At 39.3% G+C, this 22,918-nt stretch overlaps 1 pseudogene; it reads left to right on the forward strand.

Moving 5' to 3' along the window:
• Window positions 1-12,811: 12,811 nt before the first annotated feature.
• On the forward strand, window positions 12,812-14,053 carry LOC110302383 (serine/Arginine-related protein 53 pseudogene; annotated as a pseudogene).
• The last annotated feature ends 8,865 nt before the right edge of the window (window positions 14,054-22,918 follow it).

Raw genomic sequence — 22,918 nt, forward strand, 5'->3', positions numbered from 1 at the left:
TAGCTGTTTCCTGAGGGGGTCTGGCAGAGCCTGACAAATACACATGCAGATGCTCACAGCCAACCATTGGACTGAGCACAGGAATCCCAATGGAAGAGTTAGGGAAAAGATTGAAGTTGGAGACCCATAGGGTTGAATTAGGGAAAGATTTGAAGAAGATGAAGGACAGGGTGACCCCATAGGAAGACCAGCACTCTTAACTAACCCAGACCCCAGGAAGCCACCAGAGCCTGAGCCACCAACCAGGCAGCATCGACAGGCTGGTCTGAGGTCCCTGGGACATATATAGCAGAGAACTGCCTGGTCCAGCCTCAGTGGGAGAAGATGTTCTTAATCCTGCAGAGACTTGAGGCCCTGGAGAAGGAGGAAGTGGGGGGGTGGTATAAGGAACTGTGGGAGAGGGGACAGAGGGGAGGACAACAGATAGAATGTAAATAAATAAAATAAAATAAAATAACTTTATTTTGCATTCCCTTTCATCCTAAGAAAGAGTCATTGCAATTCCCATAGACATGGAATATATATGCTAGAATTATTTATAATGCTAGAAACGTTTGACACAACTTCACCATCCCAGGATAGGAAATAGATTAAAATTCAGATTCATGTAAATTTAATTTTAATCAATTGATAAATAATTCAGATTTTTCTAGTGTTTATATTGTTATAAGACACTTCATCAGTTGGATCTAACTTTTTCAAGTTTTTTGATTAGGATTGTGTGAGGATTGTTTTTATTTGATTCAGTAAGTGGATATTTCAGCCAGGGACATTGAACAGTAAAATCCTAGGCTAGGTTTTTAACCTATGCTAACTCTCACTCTGTTTAAGGTTTTCTGACATTAAAAAAAAAAAAGCAGCAGCTTAAGAGGGAGAGAAGAGAAGGGGAATCGAAGGGGAGAAGGCGGGAGTGAGTGGGTATGGGTATGTGGAGGAACACCCTCATAGAAGCAGCAGGGGGATGGGATAGGGGGTTCCCAGGAGGGTGGAAACTGGGTAAGGGGATAAAACTTGAAATGTAAATAAATTTAAATAAATAAATAAATAAATAAATAAATAAATAAATAACCAAGAAAAAAGAATATTTAATATCTAAGTTTTAAATAAAGGTCTGATGTAGGTGAATGCATGTTTTTTAAAAAGCCCTTACCTTCAGCCCATGTTCAAATCATCACGTTGCAGTCTCCCTTCCCTCAACTCTGAACCCAACTCTTACCATCTTCCTAGAATCTCACTGATACAGGAACAGGGACAAAATGTTAAGACCAACATGCTCAGCTGTAAGCATTCCCTGAGATGAGTTCTCCACTTCCTCCATTTCCTCAAATGAAGAGGAAAGAGAGCATAGCTACCTGAACGCTCTTTGAGAAATGGTAACCAGGCAGAGTGTCTTGTGACTCTAATCCTAGTGCTCAGGAGGCTGAGGCAGGAAGATGGCATGAGTTTGATGCCAATCTGGGTTAAGTCTCAGGCCAGTTTCAGCCCAGAGCAAAACCCTGTCTCAAGAAATAAAAGAGATGAAAAGGAGTTGGGGGGGGGGGTGGAGAAGAAAGGGAGAGGAGGGGAAGTGAAGGAAAAGAAATAAGTAAGAAATGAAATAGAAAACAACAAAAAAGGCTTATCTAAAATGCACATGATTAAAGTTGTATCTAGTCTACTTGGGATCATTTAGTCCTTGAAAGAAGGCCCTTGTGGGTCAAGGATCAGAACCGAAGCCTCCCCACATCCTTCTCTACTTGCCACAGTCTTAGAGTATGGAAATGTATCGAAAGCCTCTTCTGGATGCTTGTTTTAGTAAAGCATTTCTCTCTAATACATTCCTTCAGTCTTCACATCAAACAACCCAGTACAAGTACTTCCCTCCATGCAAAATACCTGCGCTTAATTTAGAGACATAGGTTTAATGTCATTATCATTTGTTATTCATACAGTCCTTGACAAGCAATCTAAACTTTGTCATATCCTTAAAATGGACATAATAAACAAAACACCAACACTACAGTTACATGAGCAAGCCAGCAGCTGTAAACTGGTTCAGTGTTTGGAACACAGAGTCAGAACTCTGTTTTTATCCAGTAACGTTACTTAACCTTGGCAAGAATCAGTTTCCCTGCACACCTGAACATTAACAGTAGCATTTCTTTTATAGCCATCTCATGGGAAATAAAATGATCCCCCATCAATCATTTCATATAAATATTGCTGTAAGCAGATTACTTACCAGGATTACTATTATTAAGAGTGTGCAGTACCCCATTTCCCCCTCCCTTTCGACTCTGAGAGAGTGCATCCCAATCGAGTCTCTACAGGATTAGGTGCATCCTCTCCCACTGAGGTCAAACAAGACAGTCCTCTGCTACATATGTGCCAAGGGCTCAAACCAGCCCAAGTATGCTCTTTGGTTGCTGACTTAGTCTCTGGGAGCTCCCAGGGGTCCAGGTTAGTTGACATCATTGGTCTTCTTATGGGGTTGCCATCCCCTTAGGCTCCTTCAATCCCTCCCCTAAACCTTCTGTAGGGGTGCCCGGCATTTTAGTACAATGTCTTGTGTATAAGAGATATTTAATAAATCTACAGTTAATGAATTGGTAGCTACCATGAGAAAAAGTGGACACTGTCCTAATTGACAGAAGAAAGACGATGGGAAATGTTAAATCAGTGAGCAGGGGATGCATTATACAATGCTCTGATGGATACACCTTGGGCTTGAGCCATGGGTCATGTCTGTCCACACACAGGATGTTTGTGAGCAAGGAAAAAGAGAATTAAAGAGACATAGATCCCATGAATGGGAACAGATAGCAGAGAGAACTAAAGGAGACCTATTCAGTTTCCAAATGCAAGATATGGAAAAGCTTTTTCAATTTTTCCAACAATTATAATGAAAAGATTGTGCTTGTATTATGTGATTATTAAATAAATATTAAGCCAGTAAACCAATAAACTGTGTGTGTGTGTGTGTGTATCATGAGCATTTGATGTTTTTAAATAGTTGTGAACTATGATACAATAATTTGTCCCTTGTTCACTGCAGCATTTTGTGTTCTTTCAGCCAAAATATTTTGTTGTTACCAAATTGGTTATCATTTTGTTTACTCCCCAGTTCTTTGTCACCAATCTTAGTTCATAAATTCCAATGGCCTTTCAAAAATAAAGTTCATCTTCAAAAAAATGAAAAATTTTCAACATTGAAGAGGTTCAAAACAATAGAGAAATCAAAATTCAAAGCCCACAAGAGTCTCTCTTTGAAACCTGTTTCCTTAAAGTTGGATCTGGTAAAGGATAAATCATAATAGTAAATCTGGGACCCAAAGTAGATGGTAGATAAAGATATTTTCTATTTGTTGCCTTTGGTGATTTTTTTTTATGGAGATGGCATGCTTAGAATAACCTTGAACTATCTCTTTCACCAGAAGGTATAAGTACCCTTGGGGGAGGCATAATTTTCGTAGAGTATAAGCATTTCAGTAGAGAGTTTAATGTTCCTTGGACTGCATGATGGGCTGTGGGAGGGGCTGTCTCTGTGATCCAACATTATCTTTCATGGCTCATCAGAGCTTTTTTACAGGGACATTTTCTTCAACTCGGACTTTTATTAAAGCTACCTTTTGTTTTCCTAATGAGTTATACTTAGCAAAGTTGAATGGCCAGTCTTGTGCTTTTAAAAAATATGCTCTATTATCAGGACACAAGTTTGTAAAAAGGCAATTATTCAGCGTTAGCACTTCTATGCAATCCTGGTGTGACAGTCACATTAAATCTCCTAAGTTGTAAATGTTCTCATTACTCATGGAAGACCAGTGGGCACTATAAAAATAAATCAAAAACCATTTATTTAAGTTCATTTCAATTTAATAAAGTCTTGACTTCATAAGATTTCTTCAGAACTGAGACAGATGATTCTGAATTAAAAGTTTTTATTTTCCCATCATGGCAAAATGCTTTAAATTTTTTCCTTCTAAAGCATCATGCCCCCCAAACTTCACTGAGCTTAATAATGCTTAAGATTTCTAACTGATATGGATTCACATCAATGTTTCTGCAAATGGAGGTGTCTCTGTTATTTATATAAAATGATGAAGATGGAAATAAACAGACCTGGATGTGCACAAGAAGAGACTTCTAAGCAGCTCTAACTGCTGGATATCTCTGCTTCACAGTTTACTGAGAGGGATCAATATTCTCCCTTATAGCAAACCTGCTCCTTTATTTTGGAAATGAATCATACCCATTGTTATCAAACACGTTGATAACACATTGTTATCAAAAAGAAATAGGGACTGATCTTAAGCAGTATGAATTGCAGAACTGTAATCGTCTTAAATAAATGTCACTCCTATCCAGAGCTATTAGAAATAAGCTGACAGTCTTATAATGCCCATCAGTTATGACACACCTCACTTCAAGAGGAGGTCAGCAGCATCCTTTCTCTCATAGGTGGGATGTTTATCCACTGTGTTCAGTGTAGGACTCACTGGCAAAGTAAGACGTTTCCATTCTTGTTCCAAGCTGTGCTTGTTCAGTTTCACAGGTCTCTGAGACATAGAATTAGCATCATTGATCAGATGTCATGGAAATATAAGTTGGGAGAATTTTGAGAAATCTGAAGAAGCTCTTCATGTGTCAGCCACCCACATTTTTCTCTATTTGCACATCCTCTGCCACCATGTTGTAACCAGAGAGACAGCATCTTTAGAAGTGCTGCAATCCATTGCTGTTTGCAGCATTGCTGTTTGCATTGCTGATGCAGCTCATGTTTAGGGCAGTCATGTCGGTGAAACTTGGTGGATGTAGCTTCTGACATCCCTAAGAGACACAGTCTTATAGTAAAGTCACTCCTCTCTGACAATCCTTCCACGCCCTCTTCCACAACACTGAGATTTGAGCCTTGAGTTGGGGAGTCATGTTGCAGGCAGATCCATTGGGACTGGGCTCCACAAATCTGTGTTTTGATTGGTTGTGGTTTTCTGTAATGGTTTCCATCTGTTGCAAAAAGAAGTTTCCTTGATGAGGATTGATTATCAGATCAAATATTTAGAATGTAATTAGCGATTATATATGAGATCTCCGTCCTACACAAAGAACAACAAACAGCTAAGGAACCCAGAGAGCTGGAGAAATCATCTTTCCCAGGAAGGAATATACCAATTAGCTATCCAATACCAAATGATCAACCCTAGAAACTTACATACAAATAATGTTAAGCACATTGAGCAAGTTATATTATGTATTTAGGAACATATGTGTGTGCATATGCATATGTACATGTAATAACAATTAATGAAATGAGAGGCCATGAATTTGAAAGAGAGAAGGGTGGAGTATATGAGAAATTTTGTAGGGAAGAAAGGAAAGTGGAAATGATGTAATTATAATAGAATATCAAACAAACAAAATAATTGACATAATCTAATTAAACTCTCAGAGTGATTGAATAAGAAAACATTTCTGGGTGTTACTAAATTGTTCTTTTCATTACAATAGGTTGAGGGAAAGGTGAACAATGGGCATGAAGGCTCCAGTCTTCTCCCTGACCACAGTCTAAAGCAAACTGGCAGTTCACCTGCACACACATGCATGCATAGGCATGCGCATGTGCACACACACAAACACAGAAAGAGGAAGAGAGAATGCAAAAATAACAACAAAATATGTGTTTATCTTAGTCTGGAAATGTATACATAAAGAGTTGATGCATTACTGATAGCAATATATGCATACTAATGGCTTAGTTGTACATGTATATTATTGTACTATGTGAGCTGAAAGTTCCTAGAATCAGTGATGTCCTATAGCAATAAGCACACCCGAGACCCTAATCTCCCCTTCTCATCCCACTGTTCTCAATAAAAGCAAACAGAGCTTATTGGAGAAACAGCTTATTCTAGGGCCAGAGCAGAAAATATACAGGGAGAGTTTTTGTGAGAACAGAAAGTAAAATTGTAGACAGGAAAAGAAAAGGTTACATTGACAGAAAAACGTTACAGACGCCAACTGAAACATTCCCAGTGACAAGAGCTGAAACAACATGATTAACAAAATTAATTAGCGCTTCATTATAACATAACATACAAGAAAAAGAGTAAGCCCATTCTGAAATAAATAAATCATTAAACAAGTTGGCACATACAGAGCAGAGATGGACTCCTTCTGCAGAGAAACTGGAAATACATCTGTTCTATCATTCTACCCTAAATGAAGGAAAGCATAATCCTCATTTCTTAAATATAAGACGTCCCTTGGGATTTCTTTATACTAGCATGGTGCAAAACTAGAGAAAAGAGTAGCTTTAAACTAAAAATATCTAAAAACAGTATTTAAGCCAGATTATTAAGGTCAACACTTATAAATAGTCTTGACATTACATAGCCCTTACATGATTTAATAAAATAGCATTCTATAATCTCCCCCAAACCTACAACCACAGTCTAATCATGAGAAAACAATTTTTAAACTCCTAATAAGTGGGAACCAGAAAGGCCCATTGGACTTGCAAACTTTATATGCCCCAATATAGGGGAATGCCAGGGCCAAAAGAATGGGAATGGGTGGGTAGGGAAGTGGGGGGGTGGTATGGGGGACTTTTGGGATAGCACTGGAAATGTAATTGAGGAAAATATGTAATAAAAAATATTTAAAAAAATTGTTAGGACCATGAAAATCAAAAGAAAGTCTAAGAAACCACAATCAAGAGAACTCTAAAGAAGACACAACAGCAAAACTTGATGTGGTACAGAAACTTAAGTTGATTTCTTAAAGTCAATTAGTTACAAACAAGAAAAGGTACAGAAACATTAGGCATTAGGTAATAATAAGGTATCGATGCTGATTTATGAACTGTGACATAGCAATGTGTTACTAATAAAGATCTGATATGTGCGGTGGGTGCACAGAGGAAGGCAATATCTGCTCTGTTTTCTCTAAGTCTAAAGCTGCCTGCAAAACTAGTGTTGTCCTTGAATGGAGAGCCTTTGTTTAGCATGTGTGAGGCCCTGGGTTCATTCCTCAGAACTAAAAAATAAATTAAATTTCATAACTTTTCAGGGAACTCTCCTCATACAAAGCTTGGAGAAAATGTGGAGCTCTAGTAACAAAGAGAAAAATTCAATATGTTTTCAGAAAAATAAAATGGCAATGCTTTCCAAGTTGATAGGACTCAGATACATCAGCAGTAACTGTGTGCTGAAGAAAAGGAAAATACTTTGAAATCTGGAGAAAAACAGCTAGTCAAGCTAAATCATTTTAAACCTGGCCAAACTGCTGTTCAAATTAACCACTAGCACATATTAACACTTTCAGTTTTTAAATTCTTTACTACATTTTATAAGTGTGTGTGTGCACATGCGTGCGTGCATGCGTGAGTGTGTGTGTGCATGAGTGTACAGTGTAGAAGTTAAAAGACAGCTTTCAGGAGTCAGCTTTTGCCTTTCATCCTGTGGGTTCCAGGAATTGAACCCAGGTCATTAAGCTTGGCAGCAAGTGCCTTTACCCACAGAAGTTCCTTGCTGGCCTCTAAAACCACTTTGGAACTCCCAAAGACTCAGAGAAAAAACATCTATGCTTCACTAAAGAAGTATTAAAATGTAAAAGAAAAAATATGAAGAACAATATGGAAACTGGGGCACAAAAATACAGAACCAAATCCAGGAGTAGAGTGAACTCTGGGGACACTTTGGGTGTGCCTCAGAATGAGGAGCACGGCACAAAGGAGGACTGAGTGTCAGAAACTTAGAGAAAACAAAATTAAATAAAGAAATTTAATTTCCTATGGTAAAAAGAATCATGAAAATGTTGAGTCATTGTAGTGAGCAAAGAAATGTGTGTTATGTTATATTATATTGTATTATATTAATAAGAATAATGTTTGCCTTATGTCTCAAGTTTTAAAACTCATTCAGGAAACAAAATGTAATGAAAAACCTTTCTATCTTCCAATATAGCTTCAAAGCTTAGTAAATAACATCTACATAGCTGACTGGGGAGAACATTTAGAATGCATCTCTAAGACAAAGCATGCAAGGTTTAGAATAATAGAGTAAGTTTTAAATATTATAAGCATGGATAATTTCAAGTCATGACAAAGTGCATGCCGATGTGGAGGTTAGGAGAGGCGGTGAGTACCATCTCTCATGCCTGTATGCATTGTGAGAGACAATACCAAAGGAGAAGTGATGAAGAAATAGAAGTCTAATTCCTGTCCTGAAGTCATCTAAGACAAACAATAAAAGAGGTGAGGTTGAGCATGTGACTGAGAGTGGCAGAGTTGGGGAGGCTTTGGGAGAATTGGGAGAAGACAAAATGAACTGGACTCACTGGAAGTCAAGACACTACTTAGGCAGTGAAGCTGATAACCAGGAATGTTCATAGCCGCACATTAGGGAAAATATTAAGTACATATTACTCACTCGTTCGTTTTCTTTTAAATTTTCAATTCAAAAATCACAAATCTTAGGTAATGTTCTAGTTATTTAATGTTCTTTAGTTGTTCCAAAGGATAGATGGAACTTACATAACAGTCTATGTGGTAGCTAATATTTCTGAGACTCCCACAGACCCATAAAGCAAAACACGAAAACAGCCAAACTCAGTTCAAAGCATCCTATTAAACAAGAAGAATAAATTAAATATTTTACTTATAACACACAAAGGGGGAAAACTAGGGAATACAAATATATGGAAAGAAAGAAAGTAAAAACAAAGTCCTGTTATTTTTTAATAAGTGAATATGGGATGACAGAAAATACAGCTGATACCTAATGTAAAATTAATGTTCAAGTGTAAGATAAAAATATTATTAGCACATTAGATCATCCTAGTTTGGTTTGTATAGATAAAATGTAGGTATATATAAAGAATAATATGTAAGTTATATTAATATGTATAAGCTATGTAATGAGTAAATAGTATGTAATGGTATGTAAATATGTAAATAATTGTAATATTAACAAGGAATATCACATCACTGAGAAAATCACATCATTCTTAATTATGACAGACAAGCTGAAGAGAGAGGGAGCAATTTAAGAGCAGACCTCATAACAAGGGCTTTATAAGCCATCCCAACAATACAGTAAAACAACATTAATTAAGAACCATATTTAAAACAGTTAAAAAAAAACAGCTATATAAAGAAAAGAAACAGATATTTCAGCAGCAATACACTGGAAACCAATAGGGCCTTTCCATTCCCGTGGTCTCTGAAATAGATGTTTAAGAGGGGACTGAGAGTTCAAGGCTTCACAATAGCAGAGATAGGGGGAAGGGGTGGGAGAAGATGGAAGGGGAGGGGGAGGGAAGGGAGAGGGAGAATAATGAAGGGAGCAAAACTTCAAGGGGCAAAGACAAAGAGACCTGAACCATAGTACATACATCACTGGTTCCCTCTAAGAAAGCATTCCTCCCCTAGCTGACTGTAGACTCGCGTCCTCTGAGGACTGGTAAACAAAGAGGAAATTTCCAATGTTTTTGCCATTTGTTTTTGTTTTGTCTTTAGCACTGCACTGCAGTGAACACGGAAGAAAGAGATATTTAAAAGGAAGCCATTTCCAAACTGCACTGCCCTTCACTTCCTTGAGGCTGATCCTGCTGACTGCTTGACACACAGGCTGGAGAAATCAGGGCAAAAGGCTCTCTAGTTGGGATGTGGTAGCCCATCCATCCTCAGCCTTATTTGAATGTGCAAATTCTGAAGTCCCCAGTCACTGAGACAGAATATAGTTTTTGCCTTTCAAAACAAGATCAAGCCAGAGTTTTATGTCCCTCCTAGGATTCCCAGAGTCTTAGAGCCAGGACACTAAGAACACTGAAGAAAGAGAAACTGAAAAGGCTGGGCCTGGCACAGTTTCACGGTCTAATTAAGGTGGAAGCAGGAAGCTAGTCTAAGATTCTGAGCATTTTCTTCATGGAAATTTGTTTAGGAAGGTGATTGTGCTCTCAGGCCTGCCCAGCACATCTGGTAGGAAAGAACAGCCACCTCTATTTGCATCCTATGAACAAGTTCAAAACATAACGTGCAGTTTGGGATGGACCAAAGAAAAGGAACCAACAGTTGACTGACTGAAACCTTCTCTATAATTAGCAAGTAATCGTATATAGAGGAGAGAAGAATCATGCCATAGAGAGGAAGTTTTAAGAGACAGGTGTGGAAAGAGATGCAGAAAAGGCTGAGCAGGAAAGAGTTCCTTGAAGACCACGGGTGTGATGTACCACAGTGGGGTCAAGACAGAAGGTCTCTGACAGAGGTGAGGACTGAGAGAACAGAAAACAGTGTGGCACAGAAATGAGGGGAACACAGGCACTTTCTTCTCTGTTAGCTCAGAACAGAGGGCTATGAACAGACCTGCAAACTCCAGGCAAGATGGTCAGAAGTCCTTCAACCATGCTGACATTCCTGCAAGTTCTGAGCTAACTAGCCCTACCTAAGAAGGAGACTGCCCCTCAGGCAAGTGGTTGGAAGGAAGGAAACATGAGTATGTGTGAACCATAAAGAAAAAGAAAAAAAAAACACATTTTCCTTCAGAAATTTCTAACCTAAGAAGAGAGTTCTTTTCTAATTGTTAATTAGGTTTGGCTTTAGATAATACTGCTTGAAGATAGCAAGACCTTTAATTCCAGAATCCTCGTGTTCTAATAGAAGCCAGTGGTGGAATGCCTTTTGCGGAACCTCAAATCTTTAGATCAAGATATGATTTGACAAGGTAAGTCTGTTAGGAGCAGGATTTACCCTACAGTGCAGATCACAGGCAGAGTAATGCACTGCCTGTCTCCCTGACAAATGCATTCTTACTTCTGATGCTCGATTGACACTTCATGGGTGTTGAATCCTTCTTCTTCCAGTAATTAGCCTAGGGAGAACAATTACAAGATCTGTACACCACAATCCCTACCCCTCCTAACTCCTTTGAAGATGTTGCTAATCAATCTCCATGTTCTCTGCTGCCTGAGGCAGGACTCAGCCTCATAACGCCATTCCACGAGCCAGAAGCTGGCACAGGAGGAAATAGCTGCTCTCTACCTGTAAGCTGTTTCATCATTTTCTTGATGTCTTACTCAAAAATTAGCAATTAATAATTGTACTCCAGCCAAATATAATCGCTGGGGCTGGGGGCGAGGTGATGGATAGACTAGAAAATGTAGATCAAAGAGGAATTCTTTTCTATGACTATGGAAAATCTGAGTGAAGGGTCATGCCATATGAGCACATGTTCATAAGTGTGCAGGAAGCAATGCTTTGGTAACTTTGCTCTAGGGCTTTTGAAAGCAGACACTCTTGTTCTCACATTGCCAGCAGGAGCTCGGAATTTCTCATCTTAACTTAAGGCGGAGCAGCTCTCCCATTATCCCATTAGTCCATTATCCCGCTGGACCACTAGGCTGGGGCAGCTCTCCCTTTATCCTGCTGGGCTAGATGGGATTGCCTTAGTTCTTTTCCCAGAATTTCTGCTGTGAAAATTTGAGTTGAAATCAAAATTGTTTCACCACTTGGAGTGAAACAACCTTAGAATAACTCTAGAAACAAATATTCATTCATATGTCTAAAAATATATATTTGCTTTCAAAATCATTTTACTATGGAAAAAAATCCCCCACTTATCTCTAGGCTTAGTTCATTTCAGTGCTAGCTATGTTAATTGTAATTAGTTTATGAAAGCTGATCTTTGCCACCAAAGACTGACCTCAAAGACATCATTGAGCTCTACTATAGAAATTTATTTCCCCCTCCCACAAAATTAGTAAGACTTTCTCAAAATGCAATCTGCTCTCTGAATGAATTAATACAGGTAGTGTATACCAATAACACTCTAGTTCTAGATTTCTCAGATTTTAACTGCAAAAGTTGTTGTCCATATTTATGACTAGCATAAATTTTATTAGGATGCCTCAAATTCTAAGAGATTTCACAAAAATACAATCTCTGAATTAACATAAGCAAACCCTAGTGCAGAAGACCACACGAAAGCAATGAAATCAATTTTAGGAGGCGTTTACTTTTACATTATATATTGCATGCAAGTCTTCCCTTGAGGTTTCTTTAACATTATAAATTATTGCCTCTAAAAATGCTAGGTCAGAACATCCAGCGTATAGGAACACTAGTTCTTTTCAACAAATTGATCGCACTCCACTCCAAAGGTCTGCTCTATTTTTCTGCCATCTATCTTAAAGTTCATAGCTTTAATTTGGAAGATTAATAACAAAGTTGACAACAGTTTCCGTGTCAATGTGTCTTTTCTCACAAACATGTTTGGGAGTAGGACATTAGGGCCTGGAGTGATATCTCAGCAACTAAGAACACTTGCTGCTTTTCCAAGAGACCCAAGTTCAAGTCCCAATACCCTCTTCTGGCATCCCCAGGCACAAAGTGTATACGTAATACACAGACATACGTGCAGGCAAAACACCCATACACCTAAAATAAGAATTTAAAACAAAGAAGTTTTGAGTCAGAAGTATGTGGTCATGCTATCATTTACTAAAACACACACACACACACAAAACACACACTAAAATATTTTCTGTCAAACATAATTTGACCAAATGGGTAGCAATGTAGCCAGAGATAAACATTCAAAATACAGCAATCAAAATGTTCAGCTAACACTCAAATGCTACTCAAACACTGCACAGTTTCAACAGTTGATAGCTAAGATGAGACCATGTGGTATTTGCTAAGTAAACACCATGAAATTTAATTGCACTGTTTGCATCATTGATCTAAAAAGTATCTAATCATTGTTAGGGGCATTCTCTAGCAGGACAAATAAAACATTATTTTCCAAGATTTGTTTATTTGGTGTTCTTTCCAGAACACATGGCAGCATATGCACTACTGGCAAAACTGAAGGTAAATGGAGCTGGTAAGTACCTTCTTCAGAGGCAGGAGTTCTGTGTAGATAAGACCCAGACCTTCAGCTTATAGCTATAGCTACCTTTGTAACCATAGCAAGTCCTTACATGATTCTAAAACTGAAGTCCTCCCTCTATCATTAGAAAGCATACTGCCTCCACCTCTTAGAAACTTAGTAAGCACTATCATAGCCCTATAATGAGCATCAGCCACAGAGGTAAGAGATAAAGAATATCAACAGTAGCAGAACAACTTCTTCATTATTTATCTCAACTTTATCCTATCAAGCATTTCCTGTAAAAGAAAATTTTAGACTCAAAAGACCATGTGATGGTTTAAGTAAGAGTGACCCACATAGACTCAGCTATTTAAATACTTAGTCATCAAAGATGGGCACTACTTGAGAAGAATAAGGAGGTGTGGCTTTGTTAAAGAAAGTGTTGTCTCCAGAAGGAAAAGAAGTCACAGTCGTTCCAGGGGCCTAGGGAAACACTATAGAGTTCAAAGGTCTCAGTCAAAAGGCAGAACGAGAAGAACCAGGTCAAGGCCTCATCCACGCACACATAGTAGAAGCAGTGAAAGATCCACCCACAGAAGAACTTGTAGCAGGTCCAGGGACAGAGACAGACTTAAGTCTGGGACAAAGAAAAGGAGAAGGATAAAGGCAAAGAAAAAGAAGTGCACAGCATCAAACTCGGGGATTCTGGAAACATCAAAGCTGGATTAGAACATCTGCCTCCAGCTGAGCAGGCCAAAGCCAGACTGCAATTGGTCCTTGAAGCTACTGCAAAAGCTGATGAAGCATTAAAAGCCAAAGAAAGGAGTGAGGAAGAAGCAAAGAGAAGAAAAGAAGACCAAGCCACCCTGGTAGAACAAGTAAAAAGAGTAAAGGAAATTGAAGCAATTGAAAGTGATTCTTTTGTTCAGCAGACATTCAGATCAAGTAAAGACATCAAAAAGGCAGTAGAAACAAGTGAAGTGAAGCATGTAACTGCAGCATCAGGACCAGCATCAGTAGCTGCTGACCCACCCAGCACTGGAAAGGAAATAGACACTGACAGCATCCTCACGGCTATCAAGTACCAAGATGACAATTCTCTAGCTCATCCAAATCTATTTATTGAAAAAGCTGAGGCTGAAGAAAAGTGGTCCAAGAGATTAATCGCTCTCCGACAAGAAAGACTGATGGGTAGTCCCGTGGCCTAAGCACAGACTTATGGTTGGATTGACAGTAACCTCAAAAACTTAGGTAAGACCAATATTAACTTTCACTCTTAAAAATAATTTAGCCCCTTCCAGTCCACTCCACCACCGAGGCTCCTTGCCCACGGAGTCTCTGGATCCCCTTAAGGACCCCCACAGGATCCCCCACGGGATCTTAAGACCTCTGGTGAGTGGAACACAGCATCTGCTCCAATCCAATCTCGCAGGACCTGAGACTGCATTAATTAGGGAAGCAGAAAACCTAGCCTGATCAGGGGCACAAGTCCCTTCCGGTCCACACCAGCAGCGGGGTTCCTTGCACGCGGAGTTTCTGGACACCCCCAAGGTCCCCACAGGACCCTCCATGGGATCTTAACACCTCTGGTGAGTGGAACACAATTTCTGCCAGGAGGAAGTCTCGAACACCAGATATCTGGGCACCTTCCCTGCAAGAGGAGAGCTTGCCTGCAGAGTACTCTGACCACTGAAATTCAGGAGAGAACCAGTCTCCCAGGTCTGCTGATAGAGGCTAACATAATCACCTGAGGAACAAGCTCTAACCAGAGACAACTATAACAACTAGCTCCAGAGATTACCAGATGGCAAAAGGCAAACGTAAGATTCCTACTAACAGAAATCAAGACCACTCACCATCATCAGAATGCAGCACTCCCACCCCACCTAGTCCTGGGCACCCCAACACACCCGAAAAGTTAAACCCGGATTTAAAAGCATATCTCATGATGATGGTAGAGGACATCAAGAAGGACTTTAATAACTCACTTAAAGAAATACAGGAGAACACAGCTAAACAGGTAGAAGACCTTAAAGAGGAAACACAAAAAAATCCCTTAAAGAATTACAGGAAAACACGACCAAGCAGGTGGGGAATTGAATAAAACCTTCCAAGACATAGAAAGGGAGTAGACACAATAAAGAAAACCCAAAGTGAGGCAATTCTGGAGATAGAAACCCTAGGAAAGAAATCTGGAACCATAGATGCCAGCATCAGCAACAGAATACAAGAGATGGAAGAGAGAATCTCGGGTGCAGAAGATTCCATAGAGAACATCAGCACAACAATCAAAGAAAATACAAAACACAAAAAGATCCTAACTCAAAACATCCAGGAAATCCAGGACACAATGAGAAGACCAAACCTAGGGATAATAGGAGTAGATGAGTATGAAGATTTTCAACTTAAAGGGCCAGCAAATATCTTCAACAAAATTATAGAAGAAAACGTCCCAAACCTAAAGAATGACATGCTCATGAACATACAAGAAGCCTACAGAACTTCAAACAGACTGGACAAGAAAAGAAATTCCTCCCGACACATAATAATCAGAACAACAAATGCACTAAATAAAGAGAGAATATTAAAAGCAGTAAGAGAGAAAGGTCAAGTAACATATAAAGGCAAGCCTATCAGAATTACACCAGACTTTTCACCAGAGACTATGAAAGTCAGAAGAGCCTGGACAGATGTTATACAGACACAAAGAGAACACAAATGCCAGCCCAGACTACTATACCCAGCCAAACTCTCAATTACCATAGATGGAGAAACCAAAGTATTCCATGTTAAACCAAACTCAACATTATCTTTCCACAAATCAAGCCCTTTAAAGGATAATAACAGAAAAAAAAAAACAAACAAACAAAAAAAAACAATACAAGGACGGAAATCACTTCCTAGAAAAAGCAAGAAAGTAATCCCTCAACAAACCAAAAAGAAGACAGCCACAAGGGCAGAATGCCAACTCTAACAACAAAAATAAAAGGAAGCAACAATTACTTTTCCTTAATATCTCTTAACATCAAAGGACTCAATTCCCTGTGGGACGCCAGACTCGCCAGCAAGAAAGACACCACAATAGGATCCTTCTGCACACGTTTATTGGGAGAGCATTGACTGTGTAGACGAAAGACCCTGAGCCCTGGGCCTCTCACTCTTATATACTATCAGTTCCCATCCACTCACAGAAGGCCACATCACCTCACCAGGTACGCAGCTTCAGCTAATCAGGGCAGCAGGGGCATATCTCCACCAAAATGGCTTCGCCAGTAACCTGGTACACCTGCGCAGCTCTCACGATGTTTGTGGTTTATATGAGGAAGTCATACGACTTAGCTGCAGTCCCTGGCGCCTTTGGGACTGCTGCCACACCTGCTCCCCACAATTCCCCAATAAAAAGACATAGACTAACAGACTGGCTACACGAACAGGACCCAGCATTCTGCTGTTTACAGGAAACTCATCTCAGGGAAAAAGACAGACACTACCTCAGAGTGAAAGGCTGGAAGACCATTTTCCAAGCAAATGGTCTGAAGAAACAAGCTGGAGTAGCCATTCTAATATCTAAAAAAATCAACTTCCAACCCAAAGTTATCAAAAAAGACAAGGAGGAAAACTTCATACTCATGAAAGGTAAAATCCTCCAGAGGAACTCTCAATTCTGAATATGCTCCAATTGTAAGGGCAGCCACATTCATTAAAGATACTTTAGTAAAGTTCAAAGCACACATTGTACCTTACACAATAATGGTGGGAGACTTCAACACACCACTTTCATCAATGGACAGATATTGGAAATAGAAACTAAACAAAGACACAGTGAAACTAACAGAAGTGATGAAACAAATGGACTTAACAGATATCTACAGAACATTTTATCCTAAAACAAAAGGATGTACCTTCTTCTCAGCACCTCACGGTACCTTCTCCAAAATTGAACATATAATTGGTCACAAAACAGGCCTCAACAGATACAAAAATATTGAAATTGTCCCATGCATCCTATCAGACCACCATGGACTAAGGTTGATCTTCAATAACAACATAAATAATGGAAGGAAAACATTCACGTGGAAACTGAACAACACTCTTCTCAATGATACTTTGGTCAAGGAAGGAATAAAGAAAGAAATGAAAGACCTTTAAGAGTTTAATGAAAATGAAGCCACAGCATACCCAAATCTATGGGACAAAATGAAAGCATTTCTAAGAGGGAAACTCATAGCTCTGAGTGCCTCCAAAAAGAAACTAGAGAGAGCACACACTAGCAGCTTGACAACACGTCTAAAAGCTCTAGAAAAAAGGGAAGAAAATTCACCCAAGAGGAGTAGACAGCAGGAAATAATCAAATTAAGGGGCGAAAACAAACAAGTGGAAACAAGAAGAATTATTCAAAGAATAGCCCAAACGAGGAGCTGTTTCTTTGAGAAAATCAACAAGATAGATAAACTCTTAGCTAGACTCACTAGAGGGCACAGGGACAGCATCCTAATTGACAAAATCAGAAATGAAAAGGGAGACATAACAAAAGATCCTGAAGAAATCCAAAACACAATCAGATCCTTCTACAAAAGGCTATACTCAACAAAAGTGGAAAACCTGGACAAAATGGACAAATCTCTAGACACATACCAGGTACCAAAGTTAAATCAGGATCACGTTAATGATCTAAACAGTCCCAAATCCCCTAAAGAAATAGAAGCAGTCATTAATAGTCTCCCAGCCAAAAAAAGCCCAGGAACAGATGGGTTTAGTGCAGAGTTCTATCAGACCTTCAAAAAAGATCTAATTCCAGTTCTGCACAAACTATTCCACAAAAAAGAAGTAGAAGGTACTCTACCCAACTCATTCTATGAAACCACAATTACTCTGATACCTAAACCACAAAAAGACCCAACAAAGATAGAGAACTTCAGACCAATTTCCCTTATGAATATCAATGCAAAAATACTCAATAAAATTCTCCCGAACCGAATCCAAGAACACATTAAAACAATCATCCATCCTGACCAAGTAGGTTTTATTCCAGGGATGCAGGGATGGTTTAATATACGGAAGTCCATCAACAAAATCCATTATATAAACAAACTCAAAGACAAAAAACACATGATCATCTCCTTAGATGCGGAAAAAGCATTCAAAAAGATCCAACACCAACTCATGAAAAAAGTCTTGGAAAGATCAGGAATTCAAGGCCCATACCTAAACATGATAAAAGCAATCTACAGCAAACCAGTAGCCAACATCAAAGTAAATGGTGAGAAACTGGAAGCAATCCCACTAAAATTAGGGACTAGACAAGGCTGCCCACTTTCTCCTTACCTATTCAACATTGTACTTGAAGTCCTAGCCAGAGCAATTCGACAACAAAAGGAGATCAGGTGGATACAAATTGGAAAAGATGAAGTCAAAATATCACTTTTTGCAGATGATATGATAGTATATATAAGTGACCCTAGAAATTCCACCAGAGAACTCCTAAGCCTGATAAAAAGCTTTGGTGAAGTAGCTGGATATAAAATTAACTCAAACAAGTCAATGGCCTTTCTCTACACAAAGAATAAACAGGCTGAGAAAGAAATTAGGGAAACAACACCCTTCTCAATAGTCACAAATAATATAAAATATCTTGGTGTGACTCTAACTAAGGAAGTGAAAGATGTGTATGATAAGAACTTCAAGTCTCTGAAGAAAGAAATTAAAGAAGATCTCAGAAGATGGAAAGATCTCCCATGCTCATGGATTGGCAGGATCAACATTGTAAAAATTGCTATCTTGCCAAAAGCAATCTACAGATTCAATGAAATCCCCATCAAAATTCCAACTCAATTCTTCAACGAATTAGAAAGAGCAATCTGCATATTCATCTGGAATTAAAAAAAACCTAGGATAGCAAAAACTCTTCTCAAGGATAAAAGAACCTCTGGAGGAATCACCATGCCTGATCTAAAGCTTTACTACAGAGCAATTGTGATAAAAACTGCATGGTACTGGTATTGTGACATACAAGTAGACCAATGGAATAGAATTGAAGACCCAGAAATGAACCCACGCAACCTATGTTCACTTGATCTTCAAGGGAGCTAAAACCATCCAGTGGAAGAAAGACAGCATTTTTAACAAATGGTGCTGGCACAACTGGTGGTTATCAGGTAGAAGAATGCGAATTGATCCATTCCTATCTCCTTATACTAAGGTCAAATCTAAGTGGATCAAGGAACTCCACAGAAAACCAGAGACACTAAAACTTATAGAGGAGAAAGTGGGAAAAAGCCTTGAAGATATGGGCACAGGGGAAAAATTCCTGAATAGAACAGCAATGGCTTCTGCTGTAAGATCGAGAATTGACAAATGGTACCTCATGAAACTGCAAAGCTTCTGCAAGCAAAAGACACCGTCAATAAGACAAAAAGAACACGAACAGATTGGGAAAGAATCTTTACCTATCCTAAATCAGATAGGGGACTAATATCCAATATATATAAAGAACTCAAGAGGGTGGACTCCAGAAAATCAAAAAACCCCATTAAAAAATGGGGCTCAGAACTAAACAAAGAATTCTCACCTGAGGAATAAGGAATGGCTGAGAAACACCTGAAAAAATGCTTAGCATCCTTAATCATCAGAGAAATGCAAATCAAAACAACCCTGAGATTCCATCTCACACCAGTCAGAATGGCTAAGATCGAAAATTCAGGTGACAGCAGATGCTGGCGAGGATGTGGAGAAAGAGGAACACTCCTCCATTGTTGGTGGGATTGCAAGCTTGTACAACCTCTCTGGAAATCAGTCTGGCGATTCCTCTGAAAATTCGACATAGTACTACTGGAGGATCCAGCAATACCTCTCCTGGGCATATATCCAGAAGATGTTCCAACCGCTAAGAAGGACACATGCTCCACTGTGTTCATAGCAGCCTTATTTATAATAGCCAGAAGCTGGAAAGAACCCAGATGCCCCTCAACAGAGGAATGGATACAAAAAAATGTGGTACATTTACACAATGGAGTACTACTCAGCTATTAAAAGGAATGAATTTATGAAATTCCTAGGCAAATGGTTGGACCTGGAGAGCATCACCCTGAGTGAGGTAACACAATCACAAAAGAACTCAAATGATATGTACTCACTGATAAGTGGATATTAGCCCAGAAACTTAGTATACCCGAGATATAAGATACAATTTGCAAAACACATGAAATTGAAGAACGAAGACCAAAGTGTGGACACTTTGCCCCTTCTTAGAATTGGCAACAATCACCCATGGAAGGAGTTACAGAGACAATGTTTGGAGCTGAGACAAAAGGATGGACCATCTAGAGACTGCCATATCCAGGGATCCATCCCATAATTAGCCTCCAAATGATGACACCATTGCATACACTAGCAAGCGTTTGCTGAAAGGATCCAGATATTGCTGTCTCTTGTGAGACTATGCCGGGGCCTAGCAAACACAGAAGTGGATGCTCACAGTCAGCTATTGGATGGATCACAGGGCCCCCAATGCAGGAGCTAGAGAAAGTATCCAAGGAGCTAAAGAGATCTGCAACCCTGTAGGTGCAACAACATTATGAACTAACCAGTACCCTGGAGATCTTGACTCTAGCTGCATATGTATCAAAAGATGGCCTTGTCAGCCATCACTGGAAAGAGAGGCCCATTGGACAAGCAAACTTTATATGCCCCAGGACAGGGAAAAGTCAGGGCCAAAAAATGGGAGTGGGTGGGTAGGGGAGTGGGGGGCGGAGTATGGGGGACTTTTGGGATAGCATTGGAAATGTAATTGAGGAACATACATAATAAAAAATATTTAAAAAATAATAATTTAGCCAATTATATAAGAAAGAAATCTCATTTCTTCCCTCATGTTCAACTAAATATGTGGTAATTTAAATCTAACATTGTGAACTGTGAATCTGTTATAAAAGCTCTAAGTGCATGAAAACATATTTCACTGTTAACAAAGTAGATAATAAAAAATATTAGTGTTGAGATAAATGAAAAAAAAAAAGAAAGTGTTGTTAGAGGAAGTGTGTCACTGGGGTTGGGCTTTGAGATTTCAAAAGGTCAAGCCAGGCCCAGTGTCAATCTCTCTTTTCCTGCTACCTATGAATTCAGATGTAGCCCTGTCAGCTAATTCTCCAACAATGTATCTGCCTGGATGCTGCCATGCTCCATGCTGTGATGATAATGGACCAAACCTCTGAAACTGTAAGTCAGCACCAATCAAATGCTTTCTTTTATAAGAGTTTCCATGGTCATGGTATCTCTTCACAGCAATAGAACACTAACTAAAATAGATGTTCTACTCCCATTAATAGGGAAGCTTTGTTGTAGGGAAGACAAATTAGCAAGGAGGTTGAACAACACATAGGCAAAAGGTAATAGACAAAATGGAGAGTTTTTTTAGATTACTTAATCTGCAAATCTTTCTTTGCAGTCAGTTCATTCAAAAGTCCTTTAACTTACAAGTACTCATAAGCTATCCAGAGTCAAAGCTCAAGACACAGCTTGAAGGAGGAAATAACATGAGATCACATAGATGCATTCCCTAGAATGGATTGAAACTAAGGGCATTATCTTTGAAAGCCTTTATTTGCTGTGTTCGGTCTTTTATGTAAGGATCCTCAAGACCTATGGATAATCTGCCAATTACAGTGCCTGACTGAGACAGTTAGAGAAGACAACTCACACAGCATCTCAAGGTAATAGGGGTATAGTTTCAGAACCTTCTTAGACAAATAGCCACAGATAATAACTTTACCTCTTTGAACTTTAATAACATTTTAATTGAAAGAAAACATCATTTGAATAAACCATTTCCAAATAAAAAGCTTAATTTGTCCATAACAGCTCCTAGCCTTGGCAAAACTGGAACTAATTGGTATCTCCTGCTTTAGTCAACTAAGTCTATCTTAGATTCAGATGAACCAAAATAGACTTAATGCTATTTCACTAATACATTATCATTTCCATTCATTCATACTGTATGACAAGGAAGTAACAATTCCATTTTTAAGTAAGGTAATAGACACTTATCACCTAAAACCTATGGCTAACTATCTGTCTAGCTATGAGAGCCTTTAAGGTTCTCATAACCACTGTAGCCTCTTTCCTAGTTGAGATTTTCCATCATCCTCTCACTGAATACTAAAATTGATATAACTGATGTCCTCTTGTAGTGATGCCCTTTCCTTTCTGCTGTGTCTTCTTGACTCTGAAATCAAGATACAAGGATGGTGATAATTAAGGCATTTTGCTTTTGCATGGTCTTCTTTCTTATTGGATATTTTCTTTATTTACATTTCAAATGTTATTCCCTCTCCAGGTCTACACTCCAGAAAGCCCCTATCCCATCCCCCATCCCCCTGCTTCAATTAGGGTGCTCCCCACCCATCCACTCACTCCCACCCTCCCACTCTGGCATTGCCCTACACTGGGGCATCTAGACTTCTCAGGACCAAGAGCTTCTCCTCCTATTGATGTCTGACAAGGCCATCCTCTGCTACATATGCAGCTGGAGCCATGGGTCCCTCCATTGTACTCTTTGGTTAGTGGTTTAGTTCCTGGGAGCTCTGGGGATACTGGTTAGTTCATATTGTTGTTCCTCCTATAGGACTGCAAACCCCTTCTGGTCCTTTGGTCCTCTCTTTACCTCCTCCCTTCGGGACCCTGTGCCCAGTCCAATCATTGGCTGAGAGCATCCGCCTCTGTATTTGGCAGGCTCTGGCAGAGCCTCTCAGGAGACAGCCATATCAGGCTCCTGACAGGAAGCACTTCCTGGCATCCACAATAGCATCCAGGTTTGGTGACTGTATATGGGATAGATCCCCAGGTGGGACAGTCTCTGGATGGCCTTTCTTTCAATCTCTGCTCCATATTTTGACTCCATATTTCCTCCCGTGACTATTTTGTTCCCCCTTCTAAGAAGCAGAAAAGCATCCATACTTTGGTCTTGCTTCTTCTTGAGCTTCATATGGTCTGTGAATTGTATCTTGGGTACTATGAGCTTTTGGGATAATATCCACTTATCAGTGAGTATATACCATGTGTGTTTGTTTGTGACTAGG

This window comes from Mus caroli, unplaced genomic scaffold, assembly GCF_978045245.1.
Source record: "Mus caroli unplaced genomic scaffold, Mus_caroli_1 scaffold_11, whole genome shotgun sequence".
Taxonomy (NCBI): domain Eukaryota; kingdom Metazoa; phylum Chordata; class Mammalia; order Rodentia; family Muridae; genus Mus; species Mus caroli.